This window comes from Ranitomeya variabilis, chromosome 5 (genome assembly GCF_051348905.1).
Source record: "Ranitomeya variabilis isolate aRanVar5 chromosome 5, aRanVar5.hap1, whole genome shotgun sequence".
Lineage (NCBI taxonomy): Eukaryota > Metazoa > Chordata > Amphibia > Anura > Dendrobatidae > Ranitomeya > Ranitomeya variabilis.
In genome coordinates this window covers 386,069,747-386,090,782 of record NC_135236.1, presented here as the reverse complement: position 1 = coordinate 386,090,782, position 21,036 = coordinate 386,069,747, and the positions used below count along the sequence as shown (strand labels likewise).

The 21,036-nt window shown below is 43.7% G+C and overlaps 1 long non-coding RNA gene across 1 annotated transcript; it reads left to right on the top strand.

The window, feature by feature from the left end:
* Positions 1 to 794: 794 nt before the first annotated feature.
* Positions 795 to 2,308, top strand: LOC143773679 (uncharacterized). Its single transcript, XR_013215298.1, has 3 exons — positions 795 to 1,219; positions 1,336 to 1,550; positions 1,952 to 2,308. It is a non-coding gene; the product is annotated as an uncharacterized LOC143773679 (long non-coding RNA).
* Positions 2,309 to 21,036: the final 18,728 nt, after the last annotated feature.

The window sequence follows — 21,036 nt, the reverse complement described above, 5'->3', positions numbered from 1 at the left end:
TTTTCCATTTTTGTGCTTTCAGTCTTTTCCTCCCTTTTATTTAAAACCCATAACTATTTTATTTTTCAGCAAAAATAACCATATTCACTTTACGATAGTATGTACTGAAAAAACGGGCACAAAATTCCAAGTGAAGTAAAATGGTGAAAAAATAAAACTCAATTCCAGCATTGTTTTTTGAGTTTTGTTTTTACATTTTGCAACAAAAAATGAACTAGCATTATGATTCTTCAAATCAGTACAATTATTTTGATACCAAGAAATTTTACTGGTTAAAAAAATTCAGAACCTTTTAAAAAATATTGGTTTGTGTCTCCAATATTGCAGACATGCAACTTTCTTATTTCTTTGCCAAGAAAGCTGTACAAAACAACTGGCGTCAGCCTGACATGGAGCAGGCTAAGTTCTTCAGCGCGTTCTATACATCTTCCATGACCATTTGATGTAAATTTGTTATATTATCATGAATAGGTTAAAGTAATGAACATACTGTTCATAGAGCATTTGTATTTTGTCGCTCTCTCATACATTTTCCATTACATTAAGACGTGAATTGATATCTGAGCCAATGCTCCAACATTTGCCTGGATATATTAGAACATACATTAAAAGATGCTAAGAGACACTTTAAAGTACGTTGTCAATACTTTGAGAGAACCTATAGTATTAACACTAGAACTACTGATGGAGTCATTTTGACTCCTTTCGTTTTTTATTATTCTTCTGTGACTACATTTTTCAGAATTCCGGCTTGAAACTCGGTGACTTTTCCTCAAATATGATGTGAAAAAAGATTTTGTGAGAATAAATAATTTTGGTAAAAAATGTGCGCGTTTTTTTCAAAATTTACCAAGAACTACTGAAGGGAGTCATTTTGACTCCCTACTATATTTTGAGGTCCTTTTGTCACTAAATGTTGCTATAAAGTTTTGTGCATAATTTTTTCACTCTGTCTTATTTACCCTGATGTTCATATAGATGTAGTTCAATTTACATGTCAACTTTTCACATTTTCCTTGTGTTTTACCTGCTTGTATTACTGTGTAATGCTGAACAAAATAGCTTGTTTACTCTAGGCTCTTATCTTATGCTAATGAAGGGTGGTGTTTTTCTAAGGTCCTAGCAGGAGACAGTATTCTGGATAGTAACTTTACTTTCAGTTCAGCTGAAGAGACAAAGAGAACAGACGCAGACATACGAGCTCTGAAGACTCATACAGGTATGAATTGTTATGAAATAGTTTAGCTGTCTGTCAACTGATTCAGCCCACCTACTTTTGAAGGTGGCAGAACAGTTATTATTTCTTTTAGTTTTCATTTCATTTCTATTTTTCAGCAGGGAACTATATAGAATTATGGAATTTGTGAGGAATATGGAGAGAAGACGTTTGATAAAGCCTCAGGATATTCTGGCTACTTTGCAATCCATACCGGAGGATGAATCGGAATCCGAATTGCAGGAACATGTATTTGATTCTGACAGTGATGAAGATTTCATTCCTCAGAACATATCAAGTGAATCTGAAGACTCAGAAGGAACAAATCCAGAAGGTAAGTAGTTATGTGTATTTATTTGTTCTTCCACACACTGAGTTAGGGCCTGTGCACACTAGCAGAATTCTGGCTGAATAGCCATCTGGATATTCTTGCCGCAATACAGGCCGTACCTGCCCGCTCATGCCTGAAGCTCCGCTCCGAACCCCGGGCTGGAGCCGCTGTCAGGGACAGAGCAGCGCTTGCTTACGCGCGAGCACGGCTCCGTCTCAGACAGCGGCTCCAGCCCGGGGTTCAGAGCGGAGCTTCAGGTATGAAACTCCGCTATGTACCTGAGCGGGCAGGTACGGGCCGGATTGTGGTGAGAATATCCGGTCGGATATTCCGCCGCTAATCCAGCCAGTGTGCACGGACCCTTACAAAACAAAAATTCTAAATATTCATCAACTTTTTTCCAGATATTCCAAGCACATCAACTGGGGATCGGGCTCATGCAGTTATGTTGCCTCGTGACCATCCTCCTGGTCGTGGACAGAAAAAATCAGCAAAACGTCCCAGAAATGAAAGAACAACAGATAACGATGGCGGCGAAGGTAATGCAACAACAAACACCAGAGAAGGCGAATCTGAAGGAATACTAGTTTCAGCGGATGGTATTCAATGGAAACCTGTTGAAATTGGACAACACTTGCCTGGTAGGCGTGACAGCCAAAATATTCTTCGAGAAGCACCTGGCCCTACAGGATACGCCAGAAGAAATATCATTATCGATAGTCCTTTGAGCGCATGGCGTTTATTTTTTGATTCATATATATTGACACATATAAAGAATTGTACGCTTGCAGAAGCATGCAGGAACAATAATTTACAGTTTACTCTATCTGATGAGGAGCTAGATGCATTCATTGCGATATTCTATGCTCGTGGAATATCTGGCACGAACCGTCACTCGATTAGCAGTATTTGGTGTAATGACTGGGGAATACCGTTTTGCAAAGCGACAATGTCTAGGGACCGCTTTGTTGAAATTATGAGGTTTCTCAGATTTGATGAGAAATCTACTCGATCGGAGAGACTGCAAACGGACAAGTTTGCTCTATTTTCTACTGTGTGGGACAGGTTTATTGCAAATTGTATTGCGTGTTACAAACCTGGCCCATACATAACGGTGTATGAGCAACTTTTCCCAAGCAAAACTAGGTGTCCATTCACGCAGTACATGCCTTCCAAACCAGATAAATATGGCCACAAATATTGGCTAGCTGTTGATAAGGAGAGCAAATATCTGGCAAATGGCTTCCCTTATCTAGGCAAAGATGACACACGCCGTGCTGAGGACCGTTTAACTGACCATGTGGTAATGAAGTTATTGGACCCGTTTTTGAAAAAAGGTCGCAATGTTACAACCGATAATTATTTTACTTCAGTAAAATTAGCTAAACAGCTAAAAAGCAAAGGAACAACCATCGTGGGAACACTGAATAAGATAAGGCGAGAAGTGCCTAAAGAAATAAAATCCATGAAAGAGGAATTGTACAACACTAAAGTGTTTAGAAATGAAGACAATTTTACACTTACAGTATATCAAGGAAAGCCCAACAAAAATGTTGTCATTTTGAGTTCCGTCCATCCAGATGTTGTTGTTGCGTCTGATTCCGCTAAAAAAACTCCAGAAACGGTAAAGTTTTACAATGAAACAAAATATGGAGTAGATGTAGTGGATCAGATGGCACGAAAATATACCACACGAACATCCACAAGGAGATGGCCTGTTCATGCATTTGAAAATGCCTTAGACTTTGCGGGTATAAATGCATGTATAATATTCAAGGAGATTACCCACCAAAAAATGTCACGCAAGGCATTTTTGCAAACGCTTGTGAGAGAGTTGAGTGGTCCTTATGTCACAGATAGGGAAAAGGGTTCCACGTCCCAAGTTTCTACATGTTCAGAAGTGATGGTTCAAACAAAATTTTGCCAGATCAAAGAAAAGTGCAAGAAAAATAGATCTGTCGGCAATTGTAAGACTTGTGGTAAGTCTTTGTGTGGGCAATGTACTGCCATAAATCAAAGGCAATGCTTAAAATGCGAAACACCAAATGTTTAGAAGGTGAATTCTGCGCCATATTTTCATTTTTATGCTCCTCCACCTACATTTTCTCTGCTTTTTGTTCTTCAGTTGTTGTTTATATGTGTGCACTTGAATAAAAAAAAATGTTTGAAAAACGTCTATTATAATTATTGTTATTTTCTGTAGAAAAATAAGAAAAGCAGAAAAAAACCAAACAATCAAAAGCATTACTGTTGGATCTCACAATAATAATACATTACAAAAAATATAATTATTAATAAATAACCACAAATGAAACTCTAAAAATAAACGAAAACAAGCAAGGAGTCAAAATGACTCCTTTCAGTAGTTCTAGGCGGGGTCACGAGTCCAGTAGTCCTAGTGTTAATGTGATAAGTCCTCCAAATTATGAGCAATCCGAGATTCTCACAAAATTACTTCTATAGTACATCTTTCAGATGCGTATTTATTTACTGTACTATATATCAGCACAGATTTCATGATAGTAACAAATGAATGAATTTATGGTTATTCATCATTGTTCAACTTTCTATATAAAGCTACACAGTTCCCATGATATTTATCCCATTGTTAGAAAAGTTTAATTTCATCTACTGGTTCAAGGAAATGTGAATCAAGCATGAAATTATATTTCAGTGATGAATGTACCGATTGTTCAAAGACCTTTTCTAAACTTCAGTGGAAATCCAGAACCAAATGCAGATAGAGCACATTGGGATTTGATTAAACATACGCCCATTGACCTAAATGACAAATGTTGTTCAGCTCTGGTTGTCGGTCTTTTGCAATCTCTACAGTTAAAAATATACAAAGAGTACAGTTTTATCTAAGGCAAATGACACATTCTCATGCATGTTGAACTGAAGTTCCCCAAATCAATGGAAAAATGTATAAATTGTGATAATTTCAGGATATGTATTGCTGAAGTTCATTGTAATATTAGTTTATTATATAAATGGCATCTACACCCTACTCATACAGTATCACACAGTGCTGGTAAATACTATAAAATACTATAAATATTTTCAAACCTGAATACTATGCCTATTGTTAACTACCAAAAAACAATAATTGGTATTTTTGGCAAAATACAGCAAGGGTTCTAAAGTAGAACACCTCTAGATATGTGCACTCCAATGGAGTATACTACATTACAATATTAATTTTTCATTAAATACAGTTAAAAACCTTAATGTTTCTCTTAGTGCTATTGAAGGCAGAGGGTGGTACAGTGGGGGGTGAGGATCTCCTAAAGAGGCCATACAAACTTTAATAAGTTCACACTCAGCTGCGTCTAAAATCTGGACCAAATGCAAACAACATGGGAAGGTTGTTAAAGGCAAACATACAGGTAGACCAAGGAAGACATCAAAGCATCAAGACCGTAAACTTAAAGCAATTTGTCTCCAAAACAGGAAATGCACAACAAAACAAAAGTGGAACGAATGGGTGGAAACTGGTAAGAAACCACCTAAAGGAAATGGGATTTACATACAGAAAAGCTAAACGAAAGCCATCATTAACACGTAAACAGAAAAAAACAAGGTTACAATGGGCTAAGGAAAAGCAATCGTGGACTGTTGATGACTGGATGAAAGTCATATTCAGTGATGAATCGCGAATCTGCATTGGGCAAGGTGATGATGCTGCAACTTTTGTTTGGTGCCGTTCCAATGAGATTTATAAAGATGACTGCCTGAAGAGAACATGCAAATTTCCACAGTCATTGATAATATGGGGCTGCATGTCAGGTAAAGGCACTGGGGAGATGGCTGTCATTACATCTTCAATAAATGCACAAGTTTATGTTGATATTTTGGACACTTTTATATCCCATCAATTGAAAGGATGTTTGGTCATGATGAAATCATTTTTCAAGATGATAATGCATCCTGCCATAGAGCAAAAACTGTGAAAACATTCCTTGAAAAAAGACACATAAGGTCAATGTCATGGCCTGCAAATAGTTGAAAATCTTTGGTTAAAGTTGAAGAAAATGGTCCATGACAAGGCTTCAACCTGCAAAGCTGATCTGGCAACAGCAATCAGAGAAAGTTGGAGCCAGATTAATGAAGAGTACTGTTTGACACTCATTAAGTTCATGCTGTTATAAAAGCTATAAAATACTAGTGATGTTTTGGAGTTTTATTTTGTTTGCTTGTTTTTCATGATTCCATAATTCTTTCCTCAGAATTGAGTGATTCCATAATTTTTTCCCTATGCTTGCTTACAAAAAGTAACCATTACTGATTACTAGGGTTGAGCGAAACGGATCGGTCATTTTCAGAAATCACCGACTTTTAGGCAAAGTCGGGTTTCATGAAACCCGCCCCGATCCTAGTGTGGGATCGGCCATACGGTACACGATCAGAGCGCCAAAGTCGCGTTTCGTATGACGCTGTTACCGCCATTTTTCATCCAATGAAGGAGGACACAGAGTGTGGGCAGCGTGATGACACAGGTCTCTGTCCCCACCATCTTAGACAAGGGCATGGCAGTGATTGGCTTGCTGTCTGCGGCGTCACAGGGGCTATAAAGGGGCGTGCACGCCGACCGCCATCTTACTTCTGCCGATCTGAGCATAGGAAGAGTTTGCTGCAGTTAGTCAGAAGCAGGGACAGAGTTAGGGAGGAAATATAAACCCCCAAACCGCTTGTGCTGGAGCGATTTTCACTGTCCCACACCACCTTTTTGTGCAGGGACAGTGGAGGTCGTATTTTAGTGCAGCAGCTGCATAGCTGTGTGCACGGTGCTGTGCAAACCAACTGCTTTTTTCAAAGCAAAAATCCTGTTGCTCCTTTCTGCACAGTTACCTGTCTTGTTTATTTGTCCACACTTTTTTGTTATGAAGTCCTTTTTATTGCTGCCATACTTGTCCTGAGATCATTGTAGGGACTAGGGAGCGTGTTATTGCAGTAATTTTTTACAAATTTTTTTTTATAATAATTACAGCCACTTTCTGTCACGTTCATAGTGTTGTGTTATACCACTGTGCCAGAGTTGTGGTTCAGTTTCTCCCCCCAAAAGTGAGATAGTAATTCTCACACAGTTTATATTCTGCTGTACTGCTAGTGTGTCGTATATCAGGCAGCCACTTTCTGCCACGTTCATAGTGTTGTGTTGTACCACTGGGAATTAGTTGTGGTTCAGTGTCTCCCCCCAAAAGTGAGATAGTATTTCTCGCACAGTTTATATTCTGCAGTACTGCTACTGTGTCATATATCAGGCAGCCACTTTCTGCCACGTTCATAGTGTTGTGTTATACCACTGTGCCAGAGTTGTGGTTCAGTGTCTCCCCCCAAAAGTGAGATAGTATTTCTCACACAGTTTATATTCTGCTGTACTGCTAGTGTGTCGTATATCAGGCAGCCACTTTCTGCCACGTTCATAGTGTTGTGTTATACCACTGGGCCAGAGTTGTGGTTTAGTGTCTCCCCCCAAAAAATGAGGAAGTCTGGTGGAAGAGGACGTGGGCGGGGGTTGCCAGTTAGTACTGATGGTGGTGGTGGTGCTGCATCTGGTGGTAGTGGCCAAAGCACAGTAGCACCTAAGGCTGGAGGTGTTGAGCCTGCATCATCGTCTGGCTACACAAGGCCTCGAAGGCTCCCTTACCTGGGAGTAGGAAAACAGCTTTTAAAGCCGGAGCAGCAGGAAAAAGTTTTGTCTTTCCTTGCTGACTCAGCCTCTAGCTCTTTCACCTCCTCTTCCCAAAGTTCAAAATCTAAGAGCAGCCAGTCGTCAGTGGATGCTTCCGGTCTGGAAAAAGACGTTTCCTTGTGTCCTTCTCCCAAACCAAAAGTGAAGGATGCGTCAGGAGACACTACAGGTTACTCCATGGAGCTCTTTACCCATACCGTGCCAGGGTTAGAAAGGGAAATTGTTAACAGGCCATGCCCATTACAAGATGAATCGGACATGGAGTGCACTGATCCACAGCCACAGCTAGATTATGATGCTGTTCCATTGACTCAGATCACTACATTGACCTCGCAGTTTCCTGAGCCAGAATCTGACCCAGATGAGACTATGGTGCCCTGTCCCGAACGCTATAGCACTGGCTTACACGGTGACACTGAGGAAGGTGCACATGACATTGTGGAGGAGGAGGTGATAGATGACCCAGTTCTTGACCCAGATTGGCAGCCATTGGGGGAAGAGGGTGCCACTGGCACTAGCTCACAAGTGGAGGAGGGTTATCCGCAGCAACACCAATCTGCATCGCAATAGCTGTCATCAGCCAGGCCCGTATCAGGCCCAAAACGTGTGACAAAAACAGTTTTAGGACAGCGTAGCCAACCGCTGAAAGTTGCACAGCGTGCAATGCCTGAAAAGGAATTCCATAGTAGGAAGAGTGCAGTGTGGCATTTTTTTGACCAAGATCCCAATGATCAGTCAAAAGTTATCTGTAAGAAATGCTCAAAGACCTTTAGCAGAGGGAAGATTCTTCAAAATTTAAATACAACGTGCATGCATAGACATTTAATCAGCATGCACTTGCAAGCCTGGACTAATTACCAAACGTCCTGTACCGTTGGTGCACCTGGTCAGAATGAAGGTAGTCAGCAACACTACATTGCTTCCCTCACTGTAAGCCCACCGGTTCGGACACCACCAGCAGCAAATGTGGAGGGATCGTCGCAAGGCCAAAGCAGGCAGGGAATCAGAAGGTTATTGGTAGGAAGCACTGTATGTAAGCCAACATCACCAACTGTCTCTCAATCCGCCATGTCCACCACCACCACCACTGCTAGTTCCACCATCTGCAGGTCTCCTGTCCAGCTCACCCTAGAAGAGACTCTCGTGAGGAAAAGAAAGTACTCATCCTCTCATCCGCGTACACAGGGTTTGAACGCCCACATTGCCAGATTAATCTCGTTAGAGATGATACCCTAACGGTTGGTCGAAAGCAAAGCTTTCAAAGACCTGATGGCCTATGCAGTACCACGCTATGACCTACCCAGTCACCACTTCTTTGCGAGAAAAGCCATCCCAGCCCTCCACCAGCATGTCAAAGACCGCATTGTCCATGCACTGAGGCAGTCTGTCAGTGGAAAGGTGCACCTCACCACAGATGCATGGACCAGTAGGCATGGCCAGGGACGTTACGTGTTCATCATGGTGCACTGGGTTAATGTGGTGGATGGGCTGACTCCCCCCACGGGCCCGTGGTCACCATTTGGCGCAAGCACCCGTGCGAGTGCCGTTTGCCTTGACAGGTGGGTGTGTCCACTTTTGGCCGACGGCACTGGCACAGGGTCCCTCATCGTACAATTAAGTGTCTCTGGCGGTGGGGGTGCACACCCAACATCAGACACACCGTCGTAATATGAGGGGCCCTGGGCCAGTACCGCCGCCCACGAGAGAGTGTTCCCCCCCAGTTCAAACAGTGCTCCACCGCTGTTTAGTCGGTGCTGTTAAATCCTTCAATGGCACTGCCAATAGAAATTGAGAGATGATAGTAAATATATACAGGGATCATGCCCTCCATTTTAACCTGTGAATACTGTGCGCGAACTACCACTATCTGGTACTCAGCAGAAGAACCCATCCCTGTACGTTGCTTTGCCACCTGTTTATTTACGAACATTTTTTTTGCAGAAATTTAGCCTGCTTTACTATTTAGGCCAACGTACTGTGTCAGCCACTTATTCAAGTTGTCCTCCACCGAACAAAGCAGTGCCACCAGTTTACTGCTGTTAAAAGTTTAGAACTGCATTGAGCCAACTTTTTTATTTTAGGCCTAGTAAGTCTGTCTGCGCCACTCCTAGCAATCGTCCTCCGCTGACCAAACCAGTGCTGCCTGTGTACCCCTGTTACCCATTTTAAACTGCATTGAGCCAACTTTTTTATTTTAGGCCTAGTAAGTCTGTCTGCGCCACTCCTACTAATTGTCCTCCGCTGACCAAAACAATGCTGCCTGTGTACCCGTTACCCATTTTGAACTGCATTGAGCCTACTTTTTTATTTTAGGCCTAGTAAGTCTGTCTGCACCACTCCTAGCAATCGTCCTCCGCTGACCAAACCAGTGCTGCCTGTGTACCCCTGTTACCCATTTTAAACTGCATTGAGCTAACTTTTTTATTTTAGGCCTAGTAAGTCTGTCTGCGCCACTTCTACTAATCGTCCTCCACTGACCAAAACAATGCTGCCTGTGTACCCATTACCCATTTTGAACTGCATTGAGCCTACTTTTTTATTTTAGGCCTACTAAGTCTGTCTGGGCTACTCCAGTCCTGACAATCGTCCTCCGCTTAACAACGCTCTGCCGCCTGTGTACCCCTAACCAATTTTAAACTGCATTGAGCAAACTTTTTTAATTTAGGCCTACTACCTGTGTCTGTCTGCGCCACTCAATACAGCTGTCCTTCACTGCACAAAGCAGAGCCTCAATTTGCAGCCGATATCACATATTAAAGTGCATTTGGCCTACTAGTTTGGTTGGGCCTACTAACGGTGTCTGCCGCTCCTTGGTATTCTCCTGTGTTTTTTTCCTGAGCTTCAATCTTGAGGCTTTCGGCCTATAGGAATTTTAAAACTGCATTTGGCCTACTGGTTTGGTTGGGCCTACGAACGGTGTCTGCCGCTCCTTGCTGTTCTCCTCCACTGAACAAAGCAGTGCTGCCTGTTTACTCCTGTTACCAATTTTGAACTGCATTTAGCCTACTTTATTCTTTGGGCCTATATCTGTGTTTCCTCCTCATCCTGCCCATTGCCCAGCTACTGCTAGATGAGTCTGCCGGTACATTGACCCAGACCACTACATTCCCCTTGCACTCTACATAGCCAGTATCTGACCCTGCAGAAAGTCTGGTTCCCCTTCCCGCATACTATACCACCTTACACGGGGACAAAGAGGAAGGTGCAGATGAAAGTGCAGGTTCCTTCAACAGGTGGGGGGCATACTCGTTGGCGACGTCACTGGCACAGGGCCCCTCATAGTATGCAAAAGTGTCTCTGCCGGTGGGAGGCGCCCCCGCCGTCAATCACAACGCCGTACTTTGAGGGGCCCTGTGCCAGTGGCAATGCGAACGAGTGTGCCCCCCCCTGCTTGCTCAGGATCACAGCACTTGCAAAGTTGAAATACTTACCTCTCCCTGCTCCACCGCCGTGACGTAGTCCGCGTTTCCTGGGCCCACGAAAAACTTGAGCCAGCCCTACTCCCCCCACTACTGTTGCCAAATGACCCCCAAATTTTCAATGGCTAACTATTATTATAAGGTACATTAAGTTTGACAAGCTTAAGTAACAAGAATTGATGTTTTTGGCATTAAAATGGGCTCTGTTAGTGTTTTCCTGTCCTCCACTCACTGCCGACTTTGATTCTCCATTGACTTGCATTGGGTTTCGTGTCTCGGTCGGATCCCCGACTTTTGGCAATAATCGGCCGATTTCACCTGACCCGACTCGATTCTGAAAAAGTAAAAGTCGCTCAACCCTACTGATTACCACATTTTTGGTTCTTGATTTCTTTTAGTGTTTCTTAAAGCCAGAAAGTTGCCATTTGAAATTACTTTCGTTTTGTGCCATGTCTGTGATCTGCTTTTTTTTCTACAAAAAACAACTGAATGAACATCCTCCAAGGCCAGTGATTCCATAATTTTTGCCAGGGGTTGTATGAGATATGGTCTATCCAATAGGAGATTGAGCTCCAGTTTTATTCTGTACTTGCTGAAGAGCCCGGCGTTGCCTGGGCATAGTAAATATCTGTGGTTAGTTATAGCACCTCACTTCTCTTATTTTCCCATCAAGCCTCTCATTTTCCCCATCACATCTTTCATTTTCCCCCTCACATCTCTCATTTTCTCCCTCACACCTCTCATTTTCCCCCTCACTCCTCTCATTTTCCCCCTCACTCCTCTTATTTTCCCCCTCACTCCTCTCATTCCCCCCTAACACTTGTCATTTCGACCTCACATCTGTCAGTTTCCGATCACTCCACTATTTTCCCTCACTCCTCTCATTTTGCACTCACACCTTTCCATTTTCACCTCAAACCTCTCATTTTCACCTCACACCTCTCATTTTCACCTCACACCTCTAATTTTCACCTCACACCTCTCATTTTCCCCTCAGTATATACATGTTTGTCATCTCCCTTATATATATAGTATACACCTGTATGTCATCTCCTGTATATAGTATATACCTGTATGTCATCTCCCCTGTATATAGTATATACCTGCTGTGTGTCATCTCCCCTGTATATAGTATATACCTGTATGTCATCTCCTCCTATATATAGTATATACCTGTAGGTAATCTGCTCCTGTATATAGTATATACCTGTGTGTCATCTCCTCCTGTATATAGTATATACCTGTATATCATCTCCTCCTGTATGTAGTATGTACCTGTATGTCATCTCCTCCTCTATATAGCATATACCTGTGTGTCATCTCTCCTGTATATAGTATATACCTGTGTGTCATCTCCTGTCATGGTTCCCAATGGCAAGGGAACGTCAGAGAACTTAAACAACAGACTAGCTCTTGGGTGATGGAATCTCGAGCTGACCGTGAGCTAAACCTACCACAACAACTAACAGTGGCCGGGTGGCGTACCTACGTTTTATCCCTAGACGCCTAGCGCCAGCCGGAGGACTAACTAACCCTAATAGAGGAAAAGACAGACCTGGCTTACCTCTAGGGAAATTCCCCCAAAAAGGAGACAGAAGCCCCCCACATATATTGACGGTGAGTTCAGAGGAAAAGACATACGCAGTATGAAGGTAGGTTCAGCAAAGCGAGGTCCGCTTACTAGATAGCAAGAAGATACAATAGGGAACTTCACGGTCAGCTGAAAACCCTATTAAAATACCATCCCGAAATTACTTTAAGACTCATGTGTCAACTCATGACACCGGAGTGGCAATTTCGGCCCACAAGAGCTTCCAGCTACAGAAAAATAACATAACTGTGAACTGGAACAAAAATGCAAAACAAACTCAGGACTAAGAGTCCAACTTAGCTGATAGTAGTCTAGAAGCAGGAACATGCAACAGAAAGGCTCTGGTTACATTGATGGCCGGCACTAGAATAACTGAGCAGCAAGGCTAAATAGGATACACCCATATCCTGATGGAAACAGGTGAACAGAGAAAGTGAAGCACACAAGTCCAGTACCACCAGTGACCACCGGGGGAGCCCAAAAACCAAATTCACAACAGTACCCCCCCTCAAGGAGGGGGCACTGAACCCTCACAAGAACCACCAGGGCGATCAGGACGAGCCCTATGAAAGGCACGGACCAAATCAGAGGCATGAACATCAGAGGCTGTCACCCAAGAATTATCCTCCTGACCGTAGCCCTTCCACTTGACCAGATACTGAAGTTTCCGTCTGGAAACACGGGAGTCCAAGATCTTCTCCACAACGTACTCCAATTCACCCTCAACCAACACCGGAGCGGGAGGCTCAACGGAAGGCACAACCGGTACCTCATACCTGCGCAATAATGACCGATGGAAGACATTATGGATAGAAAAAGATGCTGGGAGGTCCAATCGAAAGGACACGGGGTTAAGAATCTCCAAAATCTTATACGGGCCGATGAACCGAGGCTTAAACTTAGGAGAAGAAACCCTCACAGGGACAAAACGAGAAGACAACCACACCAAGTCCCCAACACGAAGACGAGGACCAACACGACGACGGCGGTTAGCAAAATGCCGAGTCTTCTCCTGGGACAACTCCAAATTGTCCACCACCTGTCCCCAAATCCGATGCAACTTATCCACCACAGTATCCACTCCAGGACAATCCGAAGACTCCACCTGACCGGAAGAAAAACGAGGATGAAACCCCGAATTGCAAAAGAAAGGAGAAACCAAAGTGGCAGAACTAGCCCGATTATTGAGGGCAAACTCCGCCAACGGCAAAAAGGCAACCCAGTCATCCTGATCCGCAGACACAAAACACCTCAAATAAGTCTCCAAGGTCTGATTAGTTCGCTCAGTCTGGCCATTAGTCTGAGGATGGAACGCAGACGAAAATGACAATTCAATGCCCATCCTAGCACAGAACGCCCGCCAAAATCTAGACACGAACTGGGTCCCCCTGTCAGAAACGATATTCTCCGGAATACCATGCAAGCGAACCACATTTTGAAAAAACAGAGGAACCAACTCGGATGAGGAAGGCAACTTAAGCAAGGGCACCAAATGGACCATCTTTGAAAAACGGTCACACACCACCCAGATGACAGACATTTTCTGAGAAACAGGGAGATCAGAAATAAAATCCATAGAGATGTGAGTCCAAGGCCTCTTCGGAATAAGCAAAGATAACAACAATCCGCTGGCCCGAGAACAACAAGGTTTGGCCCGAGCACAAACATCACAAGACTGCACAAAAACTCGTACATCTCGAGACAGGGAAGGCCACCAGAAGGAACTAGCCACCAAATCCCTGGTACCAAAGATCCCGGGATGACCTGCCAACACAGAAGAATGAACCTCCGAGATGACTCTACTGGTCCAATCATCAGGAACAAACAGTCTACCAGGCGGGCAACGATCAGGTCTATCCGCCTGAAACTCCTGCAAAGCCCGTCGCAGGTCTGGGGAAACAGCAGATAATATCACCCCATCCTTAAGGATACCTGTAGGTTCAGAATCACCAGGGAAATCAGGCTCAAAACTCCTAGAAAGGGCATCCGCCTTCACATTTTTAGAACCTGGTAAGTATGAGACCACAAAATTAAACCGAGAGAAAAACAACGACCAGCGCGCCTGTCTAGGATTCAGGCGCCTGGCAGACTCAAGATAAATCAAATTCTTGTGATCGGTCAATACCACCACCTGATGTCTAGCCCCCTCAAGCAAATGACGCCACTCCTCAAAAGCCCACTTCATAGCCAAAAGCTCCCGATTACCAATATCATAATTTCGCTCGGCGGGCGAAAATTTTCGAGAAAAGAACGCACAAGGTCTCATCACGGAGCAGTCGGAACTTTTCTGCGACAAGACCGCCCCAGCTCCGATCTCAGGAGCATCGACCTCAACCTGAAAAGGAAGAGTAACATGAGGCTGACGCAACACAGGGGCGGAAGAAAAGCGGCGCTTAAGCTCCCGAAAGGCCTCCACAGCAGCAGGGGACCAATCAGCAACATCAGCACCCTTTTTGGTCAAATCAGTCAAAGGTTTAGCAACATCAGAAAAACCAGTTATAAATCGACGATAAAAATTAGCAAAGCCCAAAAATTTCTGAAGGCTCTTAAGAGAAGAAGGTTGCGTCCAATCACAAATAGCCCGAACCTTGACAGGATCCATCTCAATGGAAGTGGGGGAAAAAATGTACCCCAAAAAAGAAATCTTTTGAACCCCAAAAATACACTTAGAACCCTTCACACACAAGGAATTAGCCCGCAAAACCTGAAAAACCCTCCTGACCTGTTGGACATGAGAATCCCAGTCATCCGAAAAAATCAAAATATCATCCAGATACACGATCATAAATTTATCCAAATATTCACGGAAAATGTCATGCATAAAGGACTGAAAGACTGAAGGGGCATTTGAAAGACCAAAAGGCATTACTAAATACTCAAAATGGCCCTCGGGCGTATTAAATGCGGTTTTCCACTCATCCCCCTGCTTAATTCGCACCAAATTATACGCCCCACGGAGATCAATCTTAGAGAACCACTTAGCCCCCTTTATTCGAGCAAACAAATCAGTCAGCAGTGGCAGAGGATACTGATATTTGACTGTAATTTTATTCAAGAGTCGATAATCAATACACGGCCTCAAAGAGCCATCTTTTTTAGATACAAAGAAAAAACCGGCTCCTAAGGGAGATGAAGAAGGACGAATATGGCCCTTTTCCAGGGACTCCTTAATATATTCTCGCATAGCAGCATGTTCAGGTACAGATAGATTAAATAAACGACCCCTTGGAAATTTACTGCCCGGAATCAGATCTATGGTACAATCGCAATCTCTGTGAGGAGGTAGTGAACCAAGCTTAGGCTCCTCAAAAACATCACGATAATCAGACAAAAATTCCGGAATCTCAGAGGGAATAGATGACGAAATGGAAACCAAAGGTACGTCCCCATGAGCCCCCTGACATCCCCAGCTTAACACAGACATAGCTTTCCAGTCAAGGACTGGGTTATGAGATTGTAACCATGGTAATCCGAGCACCAAAACGTCATGTAGATTGTACAACACAAGGAAGCGAATCATCTCCTGATGGTCTGGATTCATACGCATAGTCACTTGTGTCCAGTATTGTGGTTTATTACTAGCCAATGGTGTAGAGTCAATACCCTTCAGAGGTATAGGAACTTCCAGAGGCTCTAGATCAAACCCACAGCGCCTGGCAAAGGACCAATCCATTAGACTCAAAGCGGCGCCAGAGTCGACATAGGCATCCGCGGTAATTGACGATAATGAACAAATCAAGGTCACAGACAGAATAAACTTAGACTGTAAAGTGCAAATTGAAATAGACTTATCAACCTTTTTTGTACGTTTAGAGCATGCTGATATAACATGAGTTGAATCACCACAATAGAAGCACAACCCATTCTTTCGCCTAAAATTCTGCCGTTTGCTTCTGGACAGAATTCTATCACATTGCATATTTTCTGGAGCCTTCTCAGAAGACACCGCCAAATGGTGCACAGGTTTGCGCTCCCGCAAATGCCGATCAATCTGAATAGCCATTGTCATGGACTCATTCAGACCTGTAGGTGCAGGGAACCCCACCATAACATCTTTAATGGCATCAGAGAGACCCTCTCTGAAATTCGCCGCCAGGGCGCACTCATTCCACTGAGTAAGCACAGACCATTTACGAAATTTTTGGCAGTATATTTCAGCTTCATCTTGCCCTTGAGATAGGGCCATCAAGGCTTTTTCAGCCTGAATCTCTAAGTTAGGTTCCTCATAAAGCAACCCCAAAGCCAGAAAAAACGCATCCACATTGAGCAACGCAGGATCCCCGGGTGCCAATGCAAATGCCCAGTTTTGAGGGTCACCCCGCAGCAAGGAAATTACTATCTTAACCTGCTGTGCGGGATCTCCAGCGGAGCGAGATCTCAGGGAAAGAAATAATTTACAATTATTTTTGAAATTCAGGAAACGAGATCTATCCCCGGAGAAAAATTCTGGTATAGGAATTCTAGGTTCAGATATAGGAGCATGAATAACAAAATCCTGTAAATTTTGAACCTTCGTAGCAAGATTATTCAAACCTGTAGCCAAACTCTGAGGATCCATTTTAATCAGGTGAGATCAGAGCCATTCAAGGATTAGAAGGAGAGAGAGAGACAAAGACTGCAATTAGAGCAGAAATGCAACTGAGTCAACTAAAAAGCAAGCTCAGAAGAAAAAAAGAAAAAAAAATCTGCAGACTTCTTTTTCTCTCCTTTCTTCTGCCAACGGTTTTAACCCTTGGCCGGCCATACTGTCATGGTTCCCAATGGCAAGGGAACGTCAGAGAACTTAAACAACAGACTAGCTCTTGGGTGATGGAATCTCGAGCTGACCGTGAGCTAAACCTACCACAACAACTAACAGTGGCCGGGTGGCGTACCTACGTTTTATCCCTAGATGCCTAGCGCCAGCCGGAGGACTAACTAACCCTAATAGAGGAAAAGACAGACCTGGCTTACCTCTAGGGAAATTCCCCCAAAAAGGAGACAGAAGCCCCCCACATATATTGACGGTGAGTTCAGAGGAAAAGACATACGCAGTATGAAGGTAGGTTCAGCAAAGTGAGGTCCGCTTACTAGATAGCAAGAAGATACAATAGGGAACTTCACGGTCAGCTGAAAACCCTATTAAAATACCATCCCGAAATTACTTTAAGACTCATGTGTCAACTCATGACACCGGAGTGGCAATTTCGGCCCACAAGAGCTTCCAGCTACAGAAAAATAACATAACTGTGAACTGGAACAAAAATGCAAAACAAACTCAGGACTAAGAGTCCAACTTAGCTGATAGTAGTCTAGAAGCAGGAACATGCAACAGAAAGGCTCTGGTTACATTGATGGCCGGCACTAGAATAACTGAGCAGCAAGGCTAAATAGGATACACCCATATCCTGATGGAAACAGGTGAACAGAGAAAGTGAAGCACACAAGTCCAGTACCACCAGTGACCACCGGGGGAGCCCAAAAACCAAATTCACAACAATCTCCCCTGTAAATAGTATATACCTGTGTGTCATCTCCTCCTGTATATAGTATATATCTGTATGTCATCTCCTCCTGTATTAGACCTCGTTCACACGTTATTTGGTCAGTATTTTCACCTCAGTATTTGTAAGCTAAATTGGCAGCCTGATAAATCCCCAGCCAACAGGAAGCCCTCCCCCCTGGCAGTATATATTAGCTCACACATACACATAATAGACTGGTCATGTGACTGACAGCTGCCGGATTCCTATATGGTACATTTGTTGCTCTTGTAGTTTGTCTGCTTATTAATCAGATTTTTATTTTTGAAAGATAATACCAGACTTGTGTGTGTTTTAGGGCGAGTTTCGTGTGTCAAGTTGTGTGTTGAGTTGCGTGTGGCGACATGCATGTAGCGACTTTTGTGAGATGAGTTTTGTGTGGCGACATGCGTTTAGCAACTTTTTGTGTGTCGAGTTGCATGTGACAGGTTAGTGTAGCAAGTTGTGTGCAACAAGTTTTGCGCATGGCGAGTTTTGCGCGTGGCGAGTTTTATGTGTGGTGCCTTTTGAGTATGTGCAAGTTTTGTGTGAGGCAACTTTTGCATGTGTTGCAACTTTTGTGCATGTGGCAATTTTTCCGCGTGTGCAAGTTTTGCGTGTGGCGAGTTTTCCATGAGGTGAGTTTTGCACGTGTGGCGAGTTTTGCATGTGGAGAGTTTTGCGCGTGGCGAGTTTTGAGCGGCGACTTTTGTGTTTCGACTTTTATGTGGCGAGGTTGGTGTATGTGTGGTGAAATGTGCGCTGAGGGTGGTATATGTGTTCGAGCACGTGGTAGTGTGTGGCGCATTTTGTGTGTGTGTTCATATCCCCGTGGTGGTGTGGTGATTATCCCATGTCGGGGCCCCACCTTAGCAACTGTACAGTATATACTCTTTGGCGCCATCGCTCTCATTCTTTAAGTCCCCCTTGTTCACATCTGGCAGCTGTTAATTTGCCTCCAACACTTTTCCTTTCATTTTTTCCCCATTATGTAGATAGGGGCAAAATTGTTTGGTGAATTGGAAAGCGCGGGGTTAAAATTTCACCTCACAACATAGCTTTGACGCTCTCGGGGTCCAGACGTGTGACTGTGCAAAATTTTGTGCCTGTAGCTGTGACGCCTCCAACACTTTTCCTTTCACTTTTTCCCTATTATGTAGATAGGGGCAAAATTGTTTGGTGAATTGGAAAGCGCGGGGTTAAAATTTCACCTCACAACATAGCCTATGACGCTTTCGGGGTCCAGACGTGTGACTGTGCAAAATTTTGTGGCTGTAGCTGCGACGGTTCAGATGCCAATCCCGGACATACACACATTCAGCTTTATATATTAGATGTAATAAAATGGAGTGATTAGGTTTAATTTCCATAAAATATTTTTCAACTTATTTTTTTACTTGTACTGAGCAATTCCTAATGCTTGGATGCTCATTTTGAGTCATGAGCATAATGGGAGTCAACGGGAAATCTGAGGATTTTTCCAGCAGACCCTACAAAGAGATCTGGGAGGGCAGTGAAAATGTTGAAATGGATGGAAAAAGTGTTGAATGAATGGTAGGGAAACAGCATGGGGAAGACCCCTGGAAGCACTTCTGACTCCCAGATCGCTGCTGAGAACAATGATGTAACACTTTTACTCCACTTTAAAGACTAACAAAAAAATTGAAAATTGCAGGTTACAGGAAAAATTTTATGAAACAATCTTTTCTGTATAATTATTTGTATATAAGGCACAATTTAAAAATTATTTAAAAAATAATGTAAACCAAAATTGACATTTTTGATAAAACATTGGAAATATCAGTGTAATTTATGAAGAAAGCAAGAACTGCCAAAATATGATGGAAGAGGGACTCACATAAAACCTGTATTAGTGGTAATACAGATCCTCTCTTCCATTGGTGTCAAAGACCTGGCCCTATCTTGTATCTCCTCATACCTTACCAACCGCACATTTAGAGTTTCCTACTCCCATACTACCTCTTCATCTTGCCCCCTCTCTGTTGGTGTCTCTCAAGGCTCTGTCCTAGGACCCTTACTCTTCTCAATCTATACACTTGGCCTGGGGCAACTCATAAAGTCCTGTGGCTTCCAGTACCATCTATATGCTGATGACACTCATATCTACCTCTTTGGCCCAGATGACACCTCTCTGCCCTCCAGAATCCCAAAGTCTCTATCAGTCATATCCTCCTTCGTCTCCTGTCGCTTCCTCAAGATCAACGTGGACAAATCTGAACTAATTATCTTTCCTCCATCTCGCATATCTTCCCTACCTGATCTATTTATCAAAATAAATGAAATCACACTTTCCTCTGTCTCCAAAATCCACTGCCTCTGAGTAACCCTTGATTCTGCCCTGTCCTTCAAACCGCACATCAAAGCTCTAGCCATCTCTTGTCACCTCCAGCTCAAAAATATTTCCAGAATCCATCCTTTCCTCAACCCTCACTCTTCCAAAATGCTTGTGCATGCCCTAATCATCTCCCGCCTCGACTACTGCCACATCCTCCTCTGTGGCCTACCTTCTAACACTCTCGCACCCCTCCAGTCCATCCTTAACTCTGCTACCCGACTAATTAATCTCTCTCCTCGCTACACTCCTGCTTCCCCTCTTTGCAAATCCCTTCACTTGATCCCAATTTCCCAGCGTATCCAGTTTAAACTGCTAACACTGACCTCCAAAGCCATCTGCAGTGCCCCAGAGGCCTGGTCGTTGCAGTAACGTCGCTCTGCTGCTAAGGGGAGTGATGGTACGTCTGATTGCACTAAAAGAGTTCACCTGACCAGGTATCACAGTCACACATTACACTTCACATTCTGGCCACCAGGGGGAGCAAAAGTATTAGGCCACTCCTCACACTCTGGTAAAACTGGGGGTTGGATAGGAAGTTAGAGAGAAGCTGACTGGGTTTTTCCCAGGTAACATCTAGTGAGAGAAGAGCGTTACTTGGGAAGATTCAGGGGGGTCCCTGTCAGGGTTGGGATCCTGGCAGAGGCCTAGCAAACGGCAGATCGTTACGGAGCTGTGCCTGCACCTCATTACGGCGGTATCTTAAGAAAGGACACGAAGCAAAGTATATTGTGGAGAAGTGAGAAGTGAGATCACAGCACAAAGGCGATAGAACCAGAAGGAGTCATGCCCCGAGATCGGCAACATCCTTTTGAGGCGCGTAGCCGGCGGCCGGAACGCCGAGGAAGTAATAGACTCTACGCATTACTTTGAACTACGGCAGGGCAGTTAACTTTAGGTTGGCTGTCTCACCTTTTCACCTAATGAAGA